The 10,736-nt window shown below is 42.1% G+C and overlaps 1 protein-coding gene across 1 annotated transcript in view; it reads left to right on the top strand.

The window, feature by feature from the left end:
* Positions 1 to 10,736, top strand: part of LOC104954665 (elongator complex protein 1-like) — a 33,694-nt gene that overhangs the window by 2,679 nt on the left and 20,279 nt on the right. The window lies entirely within an intron of this gene.

Below are 10,736 nucleotides of genomic sequence, written 5' to 3'. Positions count from 1 at the left end.
GGGTAGAGGGAACGCGGGTAGAGGGAACGCGGGTAGAGGGAACAAGGGTAGAGGGAACAAGGGTAGAGAGAACAAGGGTAGAGAGAACAAGGGTAGAGGGAACAAGGGTAGAGAGAACAAGGGTAGAGGGAACGCGGGTAGAGGGAACGCGGGTAGAGGGAACAAGGGTAGAGGGAACAAGGGTAGAGGGAACGCGGGGTAGAGGGAAGGGTAGAGGGAACAAGGGTAGAGGGAACGCGGGTAGAGGGAACAAGGGTAGGGGGAACGAGGGTAGAGGGAACGCGGGTAGAGGGAACAAGGGTAGGGGGAACAAGGGTAGGGGGAACGCGGGTAGAGAGAACAAGGGTAGAGGGAACGCGGGTAGGGGGAACGCGGGTAGAGAGAACAAGGGTAGAGGGAACAAGGGTAGGGGGAACGCGGGTAGGGGGAACGCGGGTAGAGGGAACCCGGGTAGAGGGAACGCGGGTAGGGAGAACAAGGGTAGAGGGAACAAGGGTAGGGGGAACGCGGGTAGAGGGAACGCGGGTAGAGGGAACAAGGATAGAGGAAACCCGGGTAGAGGGAACGCGGGTAGAGGGAACGCGGGTAGAGGGAACGCGGGTAGAGGAAACCCGGGTAGGGGGAACGCGGGTAGGGGGAACAAGGGTAGAGGGAACAAGGGTAGCGGGAACGCGGGTAGAGGGAACAAGGGTAGAGGGAACAAGGGTAGAGGAAACCCGGGTAGGGGGAACGCGGGTAGAGGGAACCCGGGTAGAGGGAACCCGGGTAGAGGGAACGCGGGTAGAGGGAACGCGGGTAGGGGGAACCCGGGTAGGGGGAACGCGGGTTCAACAAAAGCACTCTCCAGCATAAGTTGTAAAATGCTGAGTTAGCACCGTGTCTTACTGGATCTGCGTTTCTCGTCACGATCGGTTGTTCTACGTGAAGCCAAATGTAACGCAAGGCATTGTGGGACAGCATTATCTCCTTTCCTAAATCAAGGTCCAGTGTTTCCTAAAGGACATGATAAAGGAAGCATTGAAGCTCCTTTCCTACCATGTCTAGAGCAGTGATTCTCAGCCGATGTGTCGTCAGGTGTGCCGTGGGAAATTGTCCAATTCCACTTAAATCGGTCTAAAAAAAAAAACATTTGCTGCAAATAATTTGCCATTGTCTACGGTCTGTGGCTGCAATGAAATACTCTTGAATGCCAGTGGGGGGCAGCAGGTAGCGCAGTAATGTAGAATGAAGTGATGCTTGGTGGAGGCTGCTCTAACGAGACAAACAGCGATGGATAAACACTACGGATAAATGCAGACTCTGAACTGACTCCTGGACAAAATCCTAAATATTAGTGCAGAGTGTGAGTGGTGGTCAAAATATATAAAAGGCAGGACTGTGTCGTTGTCATTTTAAAACCTTTTGGGTTGTTGTTGTTGTGCCAAGGGAATAGTACCGTGACTGACGTTAAAAATCACTGAGAATCTGAACAGCTCCTCTCATGGCTTAGAGACTTCCGGGTCCTTCCACTCCTCTAGGAACCTTCCTCAGATACATCTGACCGACAGGTAGACGTTCCCCAGCAGGGGGTCTCTGTAAATAAACCCTCAAATATGTTGTCGTTCCCTCTCTCACAGAGAAGCTGATCGAACAGAGGAGACACTCAGAAGCTGCTCTGCTGCTGGACCAGTACGCTAAAGTGAGCAAGAAGCTTAAAAACACTTATCATGGATCTACTTTCTTATAGTTGGAATATTATCTCACTCTTTTGCATATATATAAAAACATAACATTATGCACACTGTTCTGTATGTTTTGCACTTTTCTCTTCAGCACTACCTCTCTTAATAAATTGCGTAGCTCTCGACATACTGCACATATTTTATTATTCATAGTAAAACAAATATTTGCTTTTTGCATATTTTTTATCTATCGTAAACATTTTATTTAATTTTAAGATATTGTTGTAATAGTTCTATGTTTGTAGACACTGTGTTCATGTGCACACCTAAACCTGTGTAAACCTGCCTGGCAATAAACCTGGTTCTGATTTACAAAAAAATGTAGTATAATGATTGTTATTATAATTACAGGACTGTGAGGAGGCCATCTTGGCTCTGGTCACTGGGTCCGTCTGGGACGAGGCGCTGCGACTGGTCAGTTTGAAATAGTTTCTGATCTACATATCTTTTCTTTTCCTTATACATGTGATGTTTTGTTTCTTTCCGTCAAGTGGGAAATAAGTATTTTTTTGTTTGTGTTTCTCTTAGTATCCTAAGATAATGTTATGTTTGGCTGTGAAAAAAAAAAAATAAAAAAGTATTATTATGAAGGGCAGACCATCTATTTGTATTTATTTTGTTTTTTTTAGAAAGGGGCAGGTCACATAAAATTGTATTCTTCTCCCTTCTCCTTTTCGCTCAATGGCGTTTTGGTAGAGTCATGTTTTGTGGCAATTATTGTACATTTGGTTTTGCGTGCCATGAGCGGGACAAATGAAATGAAATAACAGGAGAACATGTGTGGGGGCGTAGTGGGTTGTCGTAGGTGTTGGGATCAGGGGGTCACAGGTTCAAACCCCACTGCAGTCAGCATGTCGTTGTGTCCCTGAGACACTTCACCCCAAAGTGCTCCTGTGGGGATTGTCCATAGTATTGAGTGTGTAAGTTGCTTTGGATAAAAGCGTCTAACATGTAATGTACTTTTTCAGAAGTACATTACACTAATTCATTGTCGTTTTTGTTTAATCAGTATTTTTTTATTTCACATTGTTGGAGTCACTTTCTATAATTCATTTGGAGCCACCTTCTGTAACGCCCTGTCCTTTGTGCTTTATAAACACACTTATTATGCGTCAAAATCACCCCATAGCCGGTGTAATTATAATTATAAGCACTCCTAAATATTCACACTTCATTGCAATAATCATTATATTACCACGAATACATTTCAAGCATTATAGTCACTATACGTCAAGCTGCTTGTCAATCTATACCCACGCTCATTGTTTGATTTAAATACAGATTATAATGCATTATTAAACATTATATTGTATTCCAGTTATGGGAGTTATAATATGATATGAGCCTTGCTACAAAATACAAAATAAAATCCAACAATTATGAAGTGTTAGGATATTTAACCTTATAAATCCTTTAAAATGGGTTTTGGATTTTTGTTATAATGCATTATTTATATCTTTGACTGCTTATATATGTTCTTATATCTTCTTATAGCACTTCATAAGTATTTTTATAACACATTTTATAATCAAGTGTCATGAAAAAAAAAAATTATGACATTATTGCAATAATTTTCATTATTGTTTATTTCTTTCAAACAATCAAATTTTTTTAAGCATTATAATCATTATACATGGATCTGTTTATAATTCTCTCTTTGTGCGTTATTAAAGTAATTCAAATCTGTTTATAATACATTAGAAAAAACTACTATATGAAATATGATATGATCCTTGCAACAACAACAATGTCAGGGAGTGACTGTCAATCATGAAGTCTATGATACTAAATAATTATAAAATGCTTCATAAAGATTTTTCCCAAAAGTATAATTTACTTATATAAACAAATAATTGTACAGTGCTATAAGCAGATGACAGCACATTATGCGTTTGTTTATAATGCATTTTATACATGGGCGTCAGAAAGTCTTACCTATGTTGCAATAATTTGCCCTTTTGTTATTTTTCCTTTTTCAAATTAATCTCATTTCAGTCAGACAACTCACGTGTTTCTTTAACATGTTTATTAGAAGCAGCATATAGTTAAGTTTGGCGTCTAGGCTCGGGCCTCATCACTCCATGATATACATAGCACGATGAGTGATGATTAAATAACTAACCCCCCAAGCCTACAGGTGGAAGCTGGGGTGGAAGCTGGGGTGGAAGCTGGGGTGGAAGCTGGGGCGGAAGCTGGGGTGGTGGTGGGGCAGGCGAGCAGCAGCAACATGACACACAGCAGCAGGAACATGAACGTAGCAAGTGAACACAGCAGTGGCAGCAGCAGCATAGCGAGGCAGAGGCTGGAAGACCTGGCAGCTTAAATAGAGCGGCATGTTTAGGAGAATGTGTTTGGTTGGTTGTAAGAGGGACGAGGTGCGTCACGTGTTAATGTATCATTGGTGCTCGAGTTGACTGCCTGAACTAGCTCGCAGGCTTCGCCCCATTTATTTTACCTGAGTATTCTTAGCTTTATAATTCTACTCTAATACATTTTGGAAGCCAGTATTGTAGTTTTTACTCCACTTCATGTATCTGACAGCTTTAGTTACTCTAACGATTTAGATTATTAGCTAATATGTAGATATATCAAGTAATAAATACAAATTGACATATAGGTTAGATTAAGGGTCAATAATAACTTCACCTGGACCAGTTGTTATTGACACATTAAGGCATCAATAATCATAGTCCAGCATAGTTTTATATAGTTTTATATATTTGGCTAACATTTTGATGCTATTGCTACTCAAGTGTAAATTAAGTTATCCACCATTTCTTGAAACACAAACCTCTATAAAGTGAAAACCAAAAACAACTCACTTGTTCAGTAAAAATTACCCTGATTTTGTGACAATGTCCTCCTAGCCATCTATGCATTTCCCCCCAGTGGTCCTTAATGTGAAAAGCAGCAGTTTATATTAAGAAAATTGTGAAAAAATATCTTGGGACATCTTTTGAAACCTGAAAATCGATAGTTTATCAACTAATGGTTCGCCCCACCATCAGGATAAGTGAAATGAAAATGGCTGTTTTTATTGACTTTAACCCCATAGCGTACATTGACCTAAACTATTTCCTGTTCTCTGAATGAGTTTCCCTTTTTAAAGGCGTGTAAATTATGAGCTGTTTTCCTTCAGCTAATATCATAAATCAGATCATCTTAATCACATTGACGCAGATTGGACAGGGAAAAAGACCATAATGAATGCAGCTGAAACATTGACGTTTGTTTGTGTAGCCTCTCATAGATTTGGTAAAAATGTTGTATCTTGCACCTTTTTATTTTGGGATGGAGACGTAATTGAAGCCTTTGTCAGCTGGGAGCAGGGAGGGCAGTGAAAGGGTTAAAAGGCTCCGGCTGCCTGATAATCCTCCTCCGTTTAAAAGCCCTCAGAAAGACGTGATGTGTCTGAGGTAATCAGTAAAAGATTCAAGTGTGCCAGAGAGTGCGTACACACACTGACACACACACACACACACACACACACACACACACACACACACACACACACACACACACACACACACCCCGCTGAAAGGACAAAAATGGAGGGAAAAGACTGAGTAGAGGAGGGAAGGAGAGGAGAATAAACACTCCTCCTCTCACTCTCTTTCTTTTTTGGCTCAGGCTTTTTCCCCTCACTCCCTGCTGTGTCAATACAATGTGACAGAAATGTTCTCTAGAGTTCCCTCTCAATAAAGCAAACACACACACACACACACACACACACACACACACACACACACACACACACACACACACACACACACACACACACACACACACACACACAGCTGATTTGACCTTTTACTTTTCCCCATTCTTGCATTCTTCTTCTACTACTACTCGCTCCTTTACTTCTTCTTCTCTTTGTACCCATGTTTTACTCAAGTTGTAACGCATTTCAAAACCGTGCTAATACTTTTAAAATGTTTAAATATAAACCTCAACTTTCCACTTTAACCATATTCGTTCAGAAACGTCATCATCATCGTCCCCTCCCGGTCTCTGGTCAGCGATCTTCATTTGCCCTCTGTGTCACGGCATCAAGCATTCACAATTTGGCATTTAGATGTTTAATTGACTGTCACCTATAATGGGATTGTGTTCATTCAACCAGGGTGTTACGAGGGGAGGCTCGAAGCCAATGAAACTGTCAGAGAGAGGGAGGCAGGGATTGAGTGGCAGAAAGAGAGACACCTTTTCATAACATCATGACAGAAAATATTCCATTGTAAGTACTTAAGTAGGAAATGAAAGCCGAGGTAGTCTGTAGTTTCTTACTCTTAAGATAAGTGTCTTGTACTTTGAAACTAAAACTATAATGGGGTTTCAGCAGTTTGATTTAGGGACTGTATGACAATTACTTCTAAGGGTCAGAAAAGGGGTATGGTTATGTTTCTTTTCATAATTGTTCAAGGAATAGTTGGAAATCTTTGGGAGAACATGGCAGTCTTTTACCTCTTCTCAACCCCTACTTTTATGTAGTTGATCCTACAAATATAAAAGTAAATAAAACAAAAAGACATGTAGCTTCTGCTAAAGCAAAATCCACTCTAATTTTCTACGTGTTTGGCTTATTCTTAACATATCCAACAATTTTCATGAAAATTGGGCCGGTAGTTGTTTCATTTTGACACACAAAGCAACAAACTGAACCCAAGTCATAACTAGAGGGGGGAGAAGTAATCAGATCTTGCACTTATTTTGTTCTTTCTACACATCCCAATAATGTTCACACAGTCCCTTAGCTTTCTGTGCATTAAAACCATAGACTTGTTGGTAAAGTAAATTGTTTATTATTAATTGTAATTGTAAATAATTATTATCAATTGTTTGTAAATTGTAAAGCGCTTTGAGCACCTGTAAAAGCGCTCTAATAAAAAAATGTAATGCATTATTATTATTATAGTATAAATGGACGTAGGGTCCGTGACGTCACCCATAGGATTCTGCTGAGTTGCCGAGAAGCCCTTAGTAGGCGGAGTCGGCCACTAACGTCTCGACAGTGACGTCAGAGTCTAACTCCCACCTGCTCCAGCCTGATCCAAATAAGGGCAAAGAGGCGGAGCCGAGGGAGGGACCTGCTGCCACCGAGCTGGAAGTTGCAGAGCTAGCTGAAGCTACCAAGCTAAGCTAAAGGAAACCTTTATACAAAAAATACATGAAAAGTTATATGTTAGGTGTGTAGGGTTACAGACTGCAATGCTGAAATGCAATGCTGAAATGTAAAAATGTGTCAAAAAGCATAGGTGTTTTAATGCCATATTCACTTAATAACGCATGAACAACTTTTACAAATATTTCTATTGTCTATGTTGGTAAATGTCATCTACGTTGCACATTTCCTGCTGAAATACATGCATACTAAGTTACTGCGTGGCACTTTGGTTTTGATAAAACAGTGTAGTTCCACTATATAAACGTTACATTCATAATCAAATGAGACAATCTGCAAGAGAATTAGCTACTTTTTCTTATTCTTAATGCTTGTCATTCACATGTTAATAAAATAAAAATAAGTAGACTACCGATACATAGCGGAACAATTGTGGCGATGTTCAGCTTAATAAGCCTTGTTCAACATAATCTATTTAGCTAATACTACAGCGGGCTGCAGGCGAACCAAGTCCGCGTTTCGCTACATTCCTTGATCTCCAGTTATAACGCCGGCCGGCGGACTCCGGCGGCCACCACTGGGATAATTGGGTGCCCTTTTAACATTTGCTCCCGTTTAGCATTATGGGCGTCATAGCCATCGACTATAAAAGTCTTACCCAAGGCTGAATCATAAACTAAAATGTATAGTACAGTAACTACAACTAGCTAACGTTGTAGCCTAGCAGAGTGGACAAGTTGCTGTTAGCTGACAGTGAGACACGTACCTGTCCATCAAAGTGACCACGCCCTAATTTATGCAAACACTTTCAGAACTTATATTTTATAATCTAACTATATCCCGAAGAATTTGTATTGCATCCAGGGGTGGATTTCTGCTGTAAAGTTGGGCATTTTAACATGGGGGTCTATGGAAATTCATCCTTTCTGCAGTCATCGCCTATCGGCCGATAGATGAACTGCAGTTTGTGGCGCTTTCTTATTGGCCTCCCGGCTCTGCCCCAGAGTTTGCCGTTTGATTAAGACACATTATTTTAAAGGTCCACTTCCTTAGTGTTAGTCGTCCCATTAACTTATTAACACCAGTTCAACTTGTTCATGTTTTTGATAAACTTTGACTTCTAAATTAGTTTCATCCACAAATGTTACATAATGTAGCTTTAGCAATAAGGTAGATTTCTTGGTTTGTCAGCCATGATTACAGAAGTACGTTTTTTTACTTTAAGTACTTTAATTAATCGTAACCTTTAAACATCCCATGTTGTATTAGCATAATGTTAAAGATCAAGTGCAACCTATTTTTAGTTATGCCACTTTTACATATGAAGCCAATGTAAAGTAGGCTACAACAAATCCGCTCTACTTTTCTATTTTTATGTTGTATTATTTGTTTTAGCTCAGCCTTAACGGCTCTGTATTACCTTAAGGATTTCCATGCACACAAAAGGCTGGCTGCACAGGTACATCACACACACACACACACACACACACACACACACACACACACACACACAGATATATTCTGAGGGTAGAAGGGTTGTACTAAGTGAAACAGTGCAGTGAAGATTAAAGGAACCAGAAAGATGTTGCAGTGTACACAAACAGAAGCAAGGATATCTGGAGGAGGACAGTGTAAAAGGTATTTTTTCGGATAAACAAACAGAAGCCGGGAGTAAACACAAACTGCGAAAATAGGACGATTGTTGGGTGAGGGTTGAACGACCTAAAATTTTTGTTCTACCGTGGTGTTAAAGTTAATTTTCAATACTAAAAGACACACTTTTGTTGGAACTAGAACTGGAACAACTGGAGTCTGTACCGATGGTTAGAACGTAGTGTGGGTGTAAGGGAAGGTGAGGAACTATACAGTCTTGTTAGTCCTGCCGCAATCGTAAGTCTGGTGTGCGAGAGAACACGGTAACGTACCGGTCGGTCTGTGTGTTATGTGTTAATTCCGGGTCTATTGTACGGATTACCCCTCCGCTGTTGTCTCCTTACGACGTCTCTCCTGCCTCGTTTCGCTGGCAGACGGTGTGTAGTCGGCCTCGGTTATCTCTAACCGGTCCTTGCGTATTTGACCGGACGTCCCTCCGTTCTTGGGTCAAATTTATCCCGAAGACAGAGAGGAGACGAGGAAAAGTACACACTGAGAAATTCAGACTCTCTCTTTTGCCCGACCTTTGCCTTGTTGTCTCTGGACTGTCTACTAGTTTCGAAATCGTGAAGATGAATGTAATGTAAATGTCCCTTAAGTCTCCAACCTAGTTTTAGTCTTTCTGCCTTGTGGTGTTGGTCTTGCTCAATCCTGTCTCCAAGGACCTAATTTTCCCGGGATAAAGACGACGTACGAAGTCCAAGTATTAGTCATCATCACAGAGAGAAATTTCTCAGGAGAGGAGGACTACAAGTCCAAGTAATAGTCACACATCACATGAGATGAAATTTCTCAGGGAGAGGACGACATACAAGTCCAGCAATATAGTCGAGTACATCACAGAGATGAATTTCGCAGGAGAGCGACTACAAGTCCAACATATAGTCATAACATCACAGAGATTGAAATGTTCTCGAGGAGAGGCGCACTACAAGTCCACATATAGTCATACATCACAGGATGAATTCCTAGGAGAGGACACTCAAGTTCCTACTATATAGGTCATACATCACAGAGGATGAAATTTCTCAGGAGAGGACGACTACAAGTCCACATATAGTCATAAATCACAGAGATGCACCCTGTACAATGGTACGAGAATTACAAGTCTTTTCGAGCAGATCAAACAGAGTATACAGACACGACGTAGCTGGAGAAAGTGGGAGACAGACTTTGTCTCGGGTCAGACGAGACTAACCAATCGACCGGCCCAGACAACACTAACCAGTTGGCGAACGCTCATAGGCGGGGAATCGGATAGTGATGTTACCAACCCGTGATCGTTACCTCGCGTGTCACAATGTAACACTCACAAGTGATACACGGCCTCGTCATTTCGTTTACATCAGTTACTCCGCAAAGGTCCAGTCCCCCTCTTCGAGGGAGACCATTGTGTCCGCTAAATCGGAAAAACGTGGGTTATGATAAATTGTGTGATGTCGGTCACTGTAGTTGAAGAGCACGTCATGTACACGTCAATGGCCTCGAGGTGTAGTCTCTCGTCCGTCGCGCCCTGTCTCGGACGCATGACGCCTCGAATGACGCATCGAGGACGCGGGGGGGGAGGGCTAATGAAGTTGTAAGCTCCCGATATTTTTTTTTTAGCGCCCCGGGGCTTTCACAGAGATCCCTTTATTAAACCCCGGGACGTGATGTCCTCTCCTGGGCCTTCGTATTCATCCGGATAAAAGACTTCACCACAAGTTTATACGGTTGTTCCCGTAATAGAACACGATTGTACCCCAACCATTTAATTACTCTTAGAATCTCTGGGCTCATCTGTTTTCAATCATTCTTGAATTTGTGGATGCAAAGCTGTGTAAAATGGAAAGCTTAACTTGGACCAAGATTAGATCTAACAGAGTGCATTTATAAATCATGAAAACACATAAAACTGTGGATTACTAGGGTTTAACGAGACCTAGTCTTTATACACTCCCCCCCCCCCGCGCCCGCCGCGCCAACGCCGCTCCCGCCACACTCTCGTCCGTGCGCGCGCCGGTTCGCGCGCGACACATCCAGTCTCTGTAACGCCCCAGCACTCCCCGAACTTTAGTAAACACCAACATTAATGACCCGAGGGGAGAGGTCTCATTAGTACTCGATAAGTTTTGGGCGGAGGCGAGTCGGGGCGGTTGTGGCGGCTAATGGTAGTACAAGAGGCCTCCGACGTCCCTGTTCGGTTGATGGGGCGTTTGACGTCTCCCGTGCCTCCACACACAACTCGCACACAACCACCA

This window comes from Notothenia coriiceps, unplaced genomic scaffold, assembly GCF_000735185.1.
Source record: "Notothenia coriiceps isolate Sejong01 unplaced genomic scaffold, NC01 NC01_scaffold00023587, whole genome shotgun sequence".
Taxonomy (NCBI): Eukaryota; Metazoa; Chordata; class Actinopteri; order Perciformes; family Nototheniidae; genus Notothenia; species Notothenia coriiceps.
Note: the sequence above shows the minus strand (reverse complement) of the source record. Positions and strands in the feature narration are given on the sequence as shown.